The following is a 14,933-nucleotide window of genomic DNA, read 5'->3' on the forward strand; positions in this document are numbered from 1 at the left end:
ATAAAGGCCATCTTTTCATAGGTGGAGAGAGGCAATATAGGTTTGAGTTTCCGTGACTTTTTTGGGGCAGGCTCAGGGATTAGAGCTTGGGGAGGTCCTAATGCGGGTGGTTAAGGGTGGGGTTGGTTTGAGGAAGTGGTGAGCCTTTCTCAGACAGGCCTTTGGGTAGGAAAGTGAAAATTTTCTTAAAATGAAGGCTGTCACTTAAGCCCTGTCCAGATGCTAAGCAAGGACCTTACAAGTAGTACAGGAGAAACACAGGGGACCCCTGTCCCAGAGGTTATGATTTTGCCCTTCAGCAGTAACACTTTTAAAAAGGTGATTCAAAGTCTACATTTCAAATGTTCTCTGTTGGAGTTGTAATTCACTTGTTAATATGGGAGACAGTAATTTCAGAGATCTTCTGGTGCCAATCCTGAAGTCTGGATTACTTTGTTCCTACGGTTGGTGTGTACTTGAGGACAGATAAACCTGTCTAAAATGGAGAAGAAAGGGAATGCTGTTTCCCCTGAGATTAGGGAGGCATAGAGATTAGGGAGGAGCACAGAGAGGAGGAGAAAGAAACATGTCCATTTTAAAAATAAATTGCAGTGGCAGAACAGCAAGGGTTATATTCAAAGCATAAAGACGACACTGTTACAGAGGTACACTCATACTTGGTGGGACTGCAAATCCGTGCAGCCACTCTGGAAAGCAGTATGGAGATTCCTCAGAAAATGGAACCATCATTTGGCCCAGTTATTCCACTCCTCAGCAAGTACCCAAAGGACTTGAAATCAGCATGCTATTGTAACAAGGCCACATCAATGTTGGTAACAGTTTAATCCACAATAGCTAATCTATGGAACCAAACATCAACAAATGAATGGATGGATAAGGACTGGTGACTATCATTCTAGGCGAGATAAGCCAATCCCTGAAAACCAAGGGAGGAATGTTCTCTCTAATATAGGCATGTTAACACACAATAATGGAGGGGGATGGAAGAATAGAAGTTCTTTGGATTAGACAAAGGGGAATGAAGGGAAGGAGGGGGGGTTAGGAAAAACAGTAGAATGAACTGGACATAATTTTCCTATGTTCATGTATGAATACACAACCTGTGTAATGCCACATAATGTACAACAACAAAAATGGGAAGTTATACTCCATGTACATATAATGTCAAATTACATCTACTGTCATGTATAACTAAAAAGAACAACAACAACAGCAACAAAGATGGGTGGGAAAGAACAGGAGGACTTGGGGGAGGGAGGCATCCAGTAGTGGTGGAGCCCAACAGCCCTGACTCCCTGGAGCCAGATGTTCCTACAATGAGCAAGGAGTTTATGCATGTACATGGTCATTGAAAGTGGGGAGTCCTGCCAGCCATGACCTTAAGTGAAACTAAAGCAATTCTCTAAAGGGAACGAAGGTATATACTGTCAGCAGCTAAAGCAACAAGTCTTTCCTTGAGGAGAATCTGGGCCTTACTCCTCTATGTCTACCACAAGGTTCATAGTAATGTTATTTATCATAGGAAAAATCTGGAAACAACCAAAATCTCCATCGTACAGCAATCAATAAATATAAGCAATATACCACAAACACATGTTCAGAAAAAAAATGAACAAACTTGTATGACATCTATCAAGAACTAGATCTTCTTCTATCATCATGACTACGTGTCAGAAACAGAGGGGAAAAAATCAGCACTAGGGATTGAACTCAGGGGATTGAGCTATATCTTTTCTATTTTTAAATTTTGAGACAGGGTCTTACTAAATTACAGGCTGGCTTTCAAGCTTGCTGTCCTCCAGCCTCGGCTTCCTGAGTTGCTGGGATTACAGGTGTGTGCCCCTCTAAGACCAACTGTGTATATCATTTCTCTGAAATTTAAAAACATTCACAACACTCTAACATTGTCCACTTCATGCTTTGAATATAGCCCTTGATGCTCTGCCACTACAACTTATTTTTTAAATGGACATGTTTCTTTCTCTTCCTCTCTCCCTACACCTTCCTATTTCTCCCTCTCCCTAATCTCAGGGGAAACAGCATTCCCTTTCTTCCCCATTTTAGGCAGATTTATCTGTCCTCAAGTACACACCAACCATAGGAACAAAGTAATCCAGACTTTGCATTGGCACCAGAAGATCTAGAAATGAGTGTCTCCCATTGTAACAGGTTCACCAGATTCTTTGAGTATATCCCTTGTGGCTTTGAAACTTATATATATATTTTTCTTTTTCCCAAACTTCTCCTTGCCCGTTTTTCTGATCTTCTCCTTCCTGATCTCTCCTCTCTAATCTCATTTTCTCTAAATCACCTCTATAAAAGCCCTCTATTCTTGCTGATGGGCTGTTGGGACAGGAGTTCCCTGTTCTTTGCTAGCAAAGGAATAAACCATCTTTTTCCTTTTTCTTAACTGTCCTCATTATTGGATTGGCATGAGGACAAGGACTGAGCTTTTGGCAACACCATATTAACAAGGGAATTTCAACTTCAACAGAGAACACATGGAATGTAGCGGTTGAATCACCTCTTTAAAAGTGTTCCTATTGATGGGCAGAATCACAGCCTCTGGGACAGGAGTGCCCTATGTTTCTCCTGTGCTAGCAAAGCAATAAACCTTACTTTTCCTTTTTCTCAAAACCGTGTCCTCGTTATTGGATTGGCATGGGGACAAGGACCGAGCTTTCAGTAACAACACAACTATATATTGTTGTGTGTCGTATCTAGGAAAAGTAAAATAATATACATAAGAATTATAAACAAATTTATTGTACTGTGTAAGAACAGGGAAGGGGACTTAGGGGACCGCAAATGTATCTGTAAATTCTGTTTCTTAAGGAAAAAAAAGTCTGAGATGGGCACGGTGGTGCACGCCTGTAAACCCCATTATCTGGAGGCTGAGGCAGGAGGATGGCAAATTCTAGACCAGGCTGGTCAACTTAGTGAGATCCTGTTTCAAAAATAAAAATAAAAGGATTGAGGATGGAGCTAGGTGATGGAGTGCTGGCCTATCAGGAGCAATGTCCTAGGTTCAATCCCTAATACTGCCCCCATCCCCCACAAAAGTCTGAATTATGTGCCATGATATCACAATGCTAATGTAGGATGAAGTTGGGTGTTGAGTACTGAAGTGTTCATTGCAATATTTTTTTCTCCATATTTTAAAAATATTTCATGTTAAATTCATAATTCTTAAAAATGCCATGCAGTAGTAAAAACAATGAATTATACCTACATGTATAAACATAGCTATATTAAGTGAGAAAAAATATTGTGGGTAAGGTATGTACAATATGATGCCATTTTTTTAATGATTATTTTTTAGTTGTAGGTGGACACAATACCTTTATTTTATTTTTATGTGGTGCTGAGGTTCAAACCCAGTGTCTCACACATGCTAAGCTAGTGCTCTACCTCTGAGCCACAATCCCAGCCCAGTATGATGCCATTTCAATTTTTTTTTTTTTCCATAATGCTGGGGATGGAACCCAGGGCTTCACTCAGGTTAGGCAATTCATATACCACTGAACTACATATCCAAACCTTAATTTTTAAATAAACAAAATATATTTTGTTTGTTCATTTGCTTGCTTTTGAGGTGCTGGGGATTGAACCTAGGGCCTTTTACAAGTCAGGCAAGCACTGTACCACTGAGTCTCTCTCTCTCTCTCTCTCTCTCTCTCTCTCTCTCTCTCTCTCTCACACACACACACACACACACACACACACACACACATCCAAGATCCAAATAGTTTTCCTTTGAGGAGAGAAGCAAATAAGTAGGATTGGAGAGTGATGTGAAAGGGATTCCCAGTTATTCACATTGGGTAAGTTGGGCATTTGAGTACGTGAGTATTTATTATATTAATTATTTGTGTTTCCTGGTATGTTGGAGATAGTTCACTTTTTAAATAAATTAAGCCTTCTATTCTGATTGATCGTTCCCTTTGGTCATAATGCAAGTGATCCCCTAAGTATATCCATCATTTGGCTGGCATGGGAAGGAAAGGAAAAGATTGTCTGTCCTCTATGAAATCTGCCAGAGGTATTTTTTTCTGTTATATATCCTTTAAGATACTGGTTTTGTTTTGTTGTTTGTTTTCAAAACACTAACTTAGTATCACTGATGAATAAAAAATGACTCCCTCATTACTTATGCTCCCAGGTAAGCTGGTGAATGTTAAATTGCATTATTGCTGTGAGAGAAGCACACAGCACACTCAGGTACAGGAATTTCAAAGATTCAGTACAATAGTTAATTCTTCTACAGCCACAACTTGATTTGAAAACCAAACAAAGCCCAAAACAAAACAAAACAAAAACCCAAGATTTTGAACAACTTTATGGAGATAGTTTATTAGGCTTGTAACTATTTATATCCCTCCACATTATTCTCTGATCATTATTAATTCACATGTATGTATTATATTTACTGCCAATCCAACACACCAGATTTTATTGTTTTTTAATTTAACCTAAGTTACCATTTCCACGTATCCACTTAGTTCATGCATTAGGTAGTGTTCCATAGTTTTATTTCTTTTCTTTTTTTTTTTTCTCAGTGCTGAGAATTGAACCCAGAACTTCGTGCATACTAGGCAAGCACTCTACCTCTGAGCCACATCCCCAGCCTAATCGTTTTCTATTTTAATAATGCACCATTTTACTTAACCTTACCTCTATTGAACTTTTGAAACTTTTCCAATTTTTCAGTATTATAAATAGCATTTCTATGAGCATCTTTATACAAACTACTTATTTTTTCTTTCTGATCGTTTCCTTAAGGTAGAGTCCTAAAGTGGAATTAGTAGGCCAAAGCGTATGAATGCTTTATGAATCCAAGTCCATATGCCAATATAGAGGTTGACCTTAGATTCAACAATATTGGATTTGCTCATTTTAATTTATTTTTTAAAATTTAATTAGATATATAATGAGTATTATTAAAAGTTATTGAAATTCTCCCAGATGATATTTTGTATTTTTGTATAACTATTGAAAGTAATTCTCTTTGTGAAAAAGGAGAAAAAATCAAGTGAAAGTGGCCTCTACTCCCAAAAGATAACATGTTCTCATTTGGTTTATGTTCATTCACATTATTTTATATGCATGCAATAGTTTCATTCCTGAAACAATAGGCCACATTTGGAAGTCTGGTTTTTGGCGGGTAGGGGATGGAGGGGATATATTGGAGATTGAACTCAGGGACTAGCAAATGCTACTCAAGTGATCTATCGCTGAGTTACATCCCCAACACCTCTTTTATTTTACTTTGAGACAGGGTCTCACTAAATTGACCAGGCTCAGCCTCCCTAGTAGCTAGGATTATAGGAGTGCACCACCATAGCTGGCTCAGATGCTAATTTTTTCTTTCAACAAGAGAGACTATTTTCCACAGTGGCTTAGGGGCCTTAAGCCAAAGTAGAAGCAGTTGGGTTTCTAAGGGCTCAGGTCTGTGATTGGCACGATGCCAGTTTTGCCACCTTCTACTAGTCAGAGCAAGTCATAAGCCAGCCCAGATTTAAAAAGACAGTAAATAAATGCCACTTTTGATGGAGAAGAGTGGCATGTGTAAACAGGGACAGAGAAATACACTGGGCATGTGGAAGATAATATCAGTTTGAATTCTTGACTGATGGATGAGTGGGTAGGTGACTGAAATAATAGGGGGGAAAAAGGGCGGTGAGTATAGTTCTGTTGTAGAGTGAGATTGGCCTGTGGAGCTTAAGTGACCATGGTGGGGGGGGGGTGTCTGTGGCCACTGATTCAAGAATTCTTGCCTGAAGAATTTCAAGCAAGTCACCCACAGTAGCAGGCAGGAATTTATTAGAAGAGATAGGAGAAGCGAAAAAAGAACATTCTCAAAGGGTATAAGGGGACAGTGGGTCCCCTCAGAGAAGGGAGGAACAGAATGCCCCTCCTCCCCTTCAGGGAGTCCCAGGAAAATTTCAAGAGTCATGCCCAGTTCCACCTTTCGACTTTTGACTGACAGTAGACTTGCCTCAGACTTTCAAGCCCTCCCTGTGTATAGTCTTACCCAAAGAGGGAAGATTTTACTGTTGTAATGACATGCTAAAATCCAAGGCAACTCTGGGTCACCTTGGCCCAAGCTGAATATTTCTAAAGAAACTTGTTCTTAAAGATTTTGTGGTTGGTGCGGGGCAAGTCTTTGCTTCTAATTATCCTATCTCCCTGAGTCCTGGAATCTGGTCTCTGTAAAGGTCACAAGGTCCTCCTTTTAGAGCAACTTTGTTCTTATCAGGAGGGAGCAGTCTTTGGGAATGAATTTCTCCTGCAGATGGATTGTTTGTTGAGGAATTTATATTATTGTTTTTGGGGGTTGGAGGTACCAGAGATTGAGCTCAGGGGCACTCAACCACTGAGCCTCATCCCCAGCCCTATTTTGTATTTTATTTAGAGATAAGATCTCACCGAGTTGCTTAGCATTTTACCATTGCTGAGATTGGCTTTGAACTTGCAATCCTCCTACTTCTGCCTCCCGAGCTGCTGGGATTACAGGTATGTGCCACCTTGCCTGGTGCATTTATCTATAACATAAAAAGAGCTGGTCTTTTCTCTAAACTTCTCTCCCCAATCTTCTTTTCCCTTAATGTCTCCTTCCTGATCACCTCCCTGATCTTCTCTGATATTCTTTTCCCTAAACTTCTCCCTGACCTTCTTTTCCCTGATCTTCTCCTTTCTGATCTCTCCCTAATTTCATTTTCTCTGAATCACCTCTATAAAAGTGGATGGGCAGAATCACAGCCTTTGGGACAGGAGTTTCCTGTGTTTTCCCTTTGCTAGCAAAGCAATAAACCCTTTTTCCCCCTTTTCTCAAGACCTTGTGAGGACCAACTTTCCATTATAAGATCTTCTGGTGCCATTCTCGGATTCCTGTAGTCAGTGTGAGCTCAAGAATAAATAATTTTGCCTAGAATAGGGAAAATTTTGCCTATTCTCTCCTGCCACTTCCCAAATTAGGGAAAGGGAGAGATTGAGGAGAGGGAGAGATTAGGGAGGAGGGGGAAGAAAGGAAGACAAAGAAGCATGTTCTTTTAAAAAAGTCTCTTTGACACAGCAGCAAGGACTATATTCAAAGCATAAAGTAGATCACTGTTGCATGGGTATTTCTTCTTTTTTTCAGAATACATCTGGAAATTTTTTTTTTTTTTTTTTAACTTGAGATTAGTGAAATTTGAGATTTCTTAGCTTCAACTCCCCTCCCCCCACCAGGATCAGGTAAGATTCAACATTGTCAGTCTCCCCTTTTGTTCCAGATGTATGATATCATTTGTGACCAACAACTCAGGGTCATAAATCTCCTGAGTTGATGATGTTGCTGAAAGCTCAGTCCCTGTCCCCCATGCCAATCATGTAAAAAGGACACTTTTTTTTTTTTTGGTATTGTAACAGGGGTTCACTTGATGCTTTGACTCTGTCTCTCTCTGTCTCTCTCTGTCTCTCTCTCTCTCTCTCAGCTTTGAAATTTACATGTTTTTTTTCTTTTTCCCAACCTTCTTTTCCCTAAAGTTCTCCTTTCTGATCACCTCCCTGATCTTCTCTGATATTCTTTTTCCCCCATCATCTCCTCCCTATTCTTCTTTTCCCTAAACTTCTCCTCCCTGATCTCGCCTCTCTAATCTCATTTTCTCTGAATCACCTCTTTAAAAAAAAAAAAAAAAAAAAAAAAAAAAAGCCCTGTTCCTGCTGATGGGCAGAATCACAACATTTGGGACAGGAATCCCTGTGTTTCTTCTGTTGTAACTAAGCAATAAACCATCTTTTTTCTTTGTTTCAAAACCATGTCCTTGTAATTGGATTGGCATCAGGGAAAAGGACAGAAATTTTGGCAACAGTACCGGGTTTTTAACTCAGGGGCACTCAACCACTGAGTCACATGTTGTATTTCATTTAGAGACAGGGTCTCACCAAGTTGCTTAGTGGCTTGCTTTTGCTGAGGCTGGCTTTGAACTTGCGATCTTCCTTTCTCAGACTTCTGGGATTACAGGCATGTGCCCAAGGTGCCCAGAGAGGACACAGTTTTGACAAAAAGGAAAAAGATTTATTGCTTAGCTAGGAAAGGAGAAATAGGGGATTCGAACCGGGTGGGGTGGGGATGGGGGAGACTCAAGGGCTACATTCCATGTGTTCTCTGTCTGGAGTTGTAATTCACTTGTTAACTTGGGAGATAATCATTTCTGAGATCTTCTGGTAGCATCCCCAAAGTCTGGATTACTTTGTTCCTATGGTGGGTGTGAATCAGGGACAGATAACTGTGCCTAGGATGGGGAAGAAAAGTAACTCTGTTTCCCCTGAGATTAGGGAAATAGGAAGAGAAAGAAACATGTCCATTTTAAAAATAAATTGCAGTGGCAGAGCAGCAAGGGCTACAATCAAAGCATAAAGTGGACCACTGTTACAATGACACAGGATCTAAGAAATAATTTCCTGATGATCTGGTTGGTGTTGTTCCTGCAAAATCAGTGGAACTATCTATGAAAAGGTGGTAGTAAAGATCAATTGTTATAGGGTCAAGCATCTTTTTTTTTTTTTTTTTTTTTTTGTAGATGGACACAATATCTTTTCCTTATTTGTTTTTATGTGGTGCTGAGGATCAAACCCAGTGTCTCACATATGCTAGGCAAGTACTCTACCACTGAGCCAATCCCATGGATCAAGCATCTTAAAGATGATATGGGAAATAAAAAAGACCTGGGGGAGCCATAATTCCAGCTACTTGAGAGAAGTTGGGGTAAGAGCAAAACAAGTTTGAGGGCAGCCTGGGCAACTTAGTGAGACCCTGTCTCAAAATAAATTTAAAAAGGGACTGGGATAGCTGGTGTGGTGATACTCACATGTAATACACAGTTACTGAGGAGGCTGAGGAAGGAGGATTACAAGGTCAAGGCCAACATCAGCAACTTACTGAGACCCTGTCTAAAAATAAAATTTAAAAATGGTTGGTGTTGGATATGCAAAATGGAACCCACCCCCCACCCCCCCCCACCCCCGACAAATAGTGTGGCCTGGGAAAAGGGAGTAAAAAAGAAAGCCAAATATTGATTGCATTGATCCTTTCCCAATACATTCTTTCCCAGTGACAAGACAAGCCCTGGGGAGGAAATATCCATTCAAAAAGCCTAGATTGGCAGTCTCTGGGAAGAAGCCAAAGTATTGACCCTTCCCAAAATAAGTCCTTTCTCAGTGACAGTACAATGAGATCCAGGAGGGAAAGAGATAAATACTGACCACTGAAACCAGACATGCTCTGGCAATAATTAGTTTACCTCTCAGTATAATCTACATAGGCACAAACTTCTCCTTGGGCCAGTGGCTCTTTTTCCATCAGGAAATTGGGTCCATCAGAAATGTCATCCCCCGGGCTGGGGATGTGGCTCAAGCGGTAGCGTGCTCGCCTGGCATGCGTGCAGCCCAGGTTCGATCCTCAGCACCACATACAAAGATGTTATGTCCGCCAAAAAACTAAAAAAAATAAAGAAATATTAAAATTCCTTCTCTCTCTTTAAAAAAAAAAAAAGAAATTATTGTTAACATTAAAAAAAAAGAAAGAAAGAAATGTCATCCTGTTCCTTCATGAAACTCCGTTCCTAAGTAAAAAGTTGTGATGATCCATGAAGTCTGTCTCCGGTTCGATCTTTTTGTGCTATTAGTTGGTGAAATAGTTGAGTGGTAGAGCACCCCTGGGTTCAATCCACAATACCTCAAAAAATAAAAGTAAGTGAATAAATAAAAATTAAAAAGCAGCTGGTTTGTCAGCTTGGTGGTAGAGCACCTGCCTTCCTAGCTTGTATGACACGAACAAGGCTCTGGCATCAATCCCCAGCCCTGATATTAAAAAGAGAGAGAGAAATGAGGAAAAAAATTATAGCAGAACTCATTATCAAGAGAAAAGGGAGCCCGGTGAGGTGGCGCATGCCTGAATCCCAGCAGGTTGGGAGGCTGAGACAGGAGGATCTTGAGTTCAAAGCCAGCCTTAGCATAAGCGAGGTGCTAAGCAATTCAGTGAGACCCTGTCTCTGAATAAAATACAAAATTGGGCTGGGGATGTGGCTCAGTGGTCAAGTGCCCCTGAGTTCAATCCCTGGTACCCACCCTGCCATCCCCCCAAAAAAAAAGAGAGAGAAAGAAAATTCGATTCATACTCACTTATTTTAAAGAAAAATAGACTATCCTAAGATCCTTGAAAAGGACACTACAGTACTCTGGGTCACAGGGTTGTGGGGAACAGGTATCTTTGTGGCTTCTGATGGTGTTCCTCAGCACCAGAAATAAATTAAAATTTAAATTTAAAAAAGTAACTATTAATACAAATGGTGGCAGTAATATCTAAGATGTTAGTAGATGAAAAACTTTTCACGATACAATGTTGCCACTTGAATTCCATAAAGCAAAGATGTAGATATTCTTGGTGAAGCTGTCCACTGTTGTTATCTCTCAAATAAGGCCAGGCATAGTCTGAGCTCCCCCAGAACCAGGTACTGCTCTACCACAGAGTTAAACCCACAACCCTTTTCTTTCTTTCTTTCTTTCTTTCTTTCTTTCTTTCTTTCTTTCTTTCTTTCTTTCTTTCTTTCTTTCTTTCTTTCTTTCTTTCCTTCCTTCCTTCCTTCCTTCCTTCCTTCCTTCCTTCTTTCTCTCTCTTTCTTTCTTTTCTTAAATTTTAAGATAGGGTCTCATAAAGTTGCTGAGATGGGCCTCAAACTTGCAATCCTCCTGTCTAAGTCTTCCAAGTCACTGCACACCATCACGCCCAGACACATTTCTTTTTTCAAAACAGCATCTTCTAAATCACTATGAATACAGATAGCATAGAAGAAAAGAGAGAGGGGTTCCTTATATTCAAAAAAAGTAGAACAGTACCTACAATATTTCAAACAAAATCCACCATCATCCTTCGTAAGTGATATGTAATTCATTCACAGAACTGTCATTCATTCACTATGTAACTAATACTCATTATGCTCAGGCTTGGGTTAGCAGTCCCATGGACCTACCAGCTTTTCCACTAGAATTCTAGAACTCCCGATTTAGTGCAGTAGTAAGGTCTCAAAGTTAATTAAGGAATGTCATCAGAAGCCTGTGACATTAAGTATCTAAAGTATTCCTTTCTATAGGTCTCTGATCTTTCTTTTTCTTCTTTTTTTTAAAAAATAATTTTTGGTAGTTGTAGATAGACAGAATGCCTTTATTGTATTTGTTTATTTTTGTGTGGTGCTGAGGATCGAACCCAGTGCCTCATGCATGCTAAGCAAGTGCCCTTCCACTGAACTACAGCCCCAGCCCCAGTCTCTGATCTTTCTTTTTTTATTTTTTAAAATTCTGATTTGTTATATATGACAACGGAATGTATTACAATTCATATTACATATATTGAGTACATTTTTTCATATCTCTGGTTGTATACAAAGTACATTTACACCATTCGTGTCTTCATACATGTACTTTGGATAATGATGTCTATCACATTTCACCATCATTTCTAACCCCATGCCCCCTCCCTTTCCCTCCAAACCATTTGTCCTATCTAGACTTCTATCTAGACTTCGTCTATCCCTCCCGTACTCCCCCTCCCTGCCCCACTATGAAACAGCTTGATGCCGGTTGTTTTAATGAATCATAATAAGAGCCATTATTTATCAGGTGGTTAGTATGTGCCCAATACTGTTAAAAACTTCATGAACTAGATTTCTTTTTAAAGTCATGTTTGTTGAGATATCATGTACATATGGTACAATTTGCCCTATTTAGTTTTATAGTTATATGAATTTTGATAACACAAATATAAAAAATGACAACATATAAATATGGATATATAGTACTACAGTGAAGATACAGAATGTTACCTTGTTCTCCTTTACTTCTTTATTTTTTAAACAAATAGAGAAATTAATTTTAATATATTTTCATTTAACCCAATGGATTACCAACATAATTTGCAAAGAAAATAATTGTTAGTAAGATATTTTATGTTCATTTTCTTTGTCCTTAGTAATTCTTTGGAATCTAAGGTCGATTTAACACATAGCGCACCTCAATTCAGACTAGACTCATTTCAAATACTCAATAGGCTCATGGCTGCCATATTGACTCCTTTCTCCATCTTTTACCTTCTGGTGAGACATATGCTGTAGGTTACATGATAAGTTCCCTTGTTATGTGGTTTCTTGTTGAGTTCCATCAGAAAGGGACACCAAAGAGATGAAATTAGAATACATAAGAGCAGGACGAGGTGTTTTATTCCTCCCTATAAGACTCTATTAGGAGCTGGGGTTGTGGCTCAGCGGTATAGCGCTCGTCCAGCACATGTGGGGCGCTTGGTTTGATCCTCAGCATCACATAAAAATAAATAAAATAAAGGCATTATGTCTGATTACAACTAAAATTAATAATAATAATAATAATAATGATAATGATAATAATAAAAAAAACTCCGACTGTGAGTTGATTTCTACATGCCTTTGGTGGGAATAACTTCAGTTAGGTAGCCTTCTCCTACAAGTTTTTCATAATTGCTCTCTGTTCTTTCACCTCCTACGTCTCCAAGTTTATGGAAGGAAAGGTGCTTCACAAAATTTGTTAGTTTCCCTCAACCTTGCCCTTACCTTTATAAATACTTTATTAAAGAATTTTTACTCTGATTGATCTTTTTCATCCTTGAATGTTGAATATGGATTTTTAGTTATAAGAGAGTAAAATATATCTCATCTCATATCACAGGCAATGTATATACACATACCAGATTAATTATATATTAAAACATACCATATAAAATGCTAAAACTTTTAAAGAAAATATTTGTGTAACTTTGTGAGGAGAAATGGAAAGTAAAAAAATACAAAATAAACAAAAACCTGAAAAGTTAGATAATATTGTAGTTAAAATTTTTATGTGTAAAAATTTATCCAAAAGGGTCAAAAGAGACATGAATTGTATTACCAGTCATTTTTGTTTATTATTTTTGGTATTTAGCTTGACTTGGTTTCTCCTTTGGTTGGCTTTTCCTTTATTGTTGTTCTTCCCTTTGCAGATTTTCATTGTTGTTTTTCATTTCTTCCTTGTGGAATATTTTGCCAAGAATGTTCTGTAGTGCAGGCTTTCTCGATGTAAAGTCTTTTAGCTTTCATTTGTCATGGACAGTTTTTTATTTCATTGTCAAATTTGAAACTTAATTTTGCTGGATATAATAAGATTCTTGGTTGGCATCCATTATCTTTTGTGATCTTTCTTTCTTTAAAAATTTACTTATTTCTTGCTATTTCCCAGGCTGACACAAAACCTATGCTCAAGAAATCCTCCTACCTCAGCCTCTAGAATACCTGGGATTACAGTTGCATGCCACCACACCTGGCTAATTTGATACTTTCTATGCCTCAAGTAAATGTAAGATTGTTTCTCTCTCCCTCTCTCTTTCCTCCTTCCTGACCATTGAAGGTGAGCAGCTTTGCTCAGCTGGCGATGGCTGAAACCTCTAAAACTGTGACCAAATTAGATCTTTCCTCCTTAAAAATAAATAAATAAACAAAAATAAAAGTAAGATTGTTGTCAAGCAACATCCACATAGTTTCTTGATAAGAAAGGGGGAGCTAAGAAGATAAACATTTAAATTCTGAACATGGGCCAGCATTGTGGCTCAGTGGTAGAGCACTTGCCTAGCATGTGTGAGGCACTGGGTTCGATCCCCGACACCACATACAAATCAAAACAAATAAGATAAAGGTATTGTGTCCATCTACAACTAAAAATAAAAAAAAATAAAATACTGAACAATACCCATAAATGTTCCAGCAGGCTGCACAGGGAGCAAAGGCTGAGAGCAGATAAAAATGCACAAGAGGCCCTTCCCTTCTTTCTCTCTTTTTCTTTCTTCATTTCTTTATTTCTTTTAATAAAATGTTTTATAATGAGAAAAGATACTTAACATAAAACAGATCATCTTAACCAATTTTAAGTGCACAATTCAGTGGTATTGCTACCAGGAAGAGGTTCCTTGTTCCTTGTCTTCCTGAAAGAAAGATTTCAGTAGAGAGACACAGATAGAAAAAAGCATAAAAGGTTTATTTAGCTTAAATGAAAGTATGTTCCAGAGAACGTGGATTTTCCAACTGGTGGGTTTTTATATTTGGTCTGGAAACATCCCTTCCTCATATATTATGCATTCAGGGCAGTTACTACTGTTTCCTTTCATGGTATAGCGTACCTGTGCTGATTTTGCCATGTTGGAAAATTTCCCATCAGTATCTAAGCAAAACCCATGAGGTGAGGGTGGGATAGGTGCTTTATGAGTGGGGTTCTCAGTCACCCGAGGTGGAGTGGTCTTTTGTCACTCCAGATAGAGTGAGTCCTATTCTCTGTCCCTCTATCCCAGATACCACAAGAAAAAAAAAAGTGCAAAAGAATCACTGCAGGTTGTCAAATAAAATTATGAACCAAAACATGCCAAAGAAATCATTGGGGGTGCAGAGCTGTCAGAGCAGGGCACTTTTTCTAGTCCAGGATCCAGATGTAGGCAGTTTTGCAGTTGCCACATCAAACAGGGAGATGGAGCTGGGGACAGAGAGTTGCAGATTAGTCACTTTGTGCTACATGTTCACTGGATGATCTGTTGGTGGGTCTGTGTGTGCCACCACCAGGCTTGGTGCTCCTCCTTTTATGGGTCCCAGGGGAGGACATTGCTTTGTCTGGTGTGTTCAATAAGTTCATGGGCCTGGATTTTCTGATGTGAGTTCAATGAGCCCATGCATCCACATTTAATTTAATAAATTCTGTTTTAATTTGATAAGTTAATGGGTGGTCATTTTTATTAACACAGGTAATTTATTTATCAATTCATGACTCACAATTGTGCTGTACATATGGTGGCTACTTACATGTACAAACGAGATGTAGAGTCATTCTTCTTTGGCCTGTACTCAAAA

This window comes from Marmota flaviventris, chromosome 5 (genome assembly GCF_047511675.1).
Source record: "Marmota flaviventris isolate mMarFla1 chromosome 5, mMarFla1.hap1, whole genome shotgun sequence".
Lineage (NCBI taxonomy): Eukaryota > Metazoa > Chordata > Mammalia > Rodentia > Sciuridae > Marmota > Marmota flaviventris.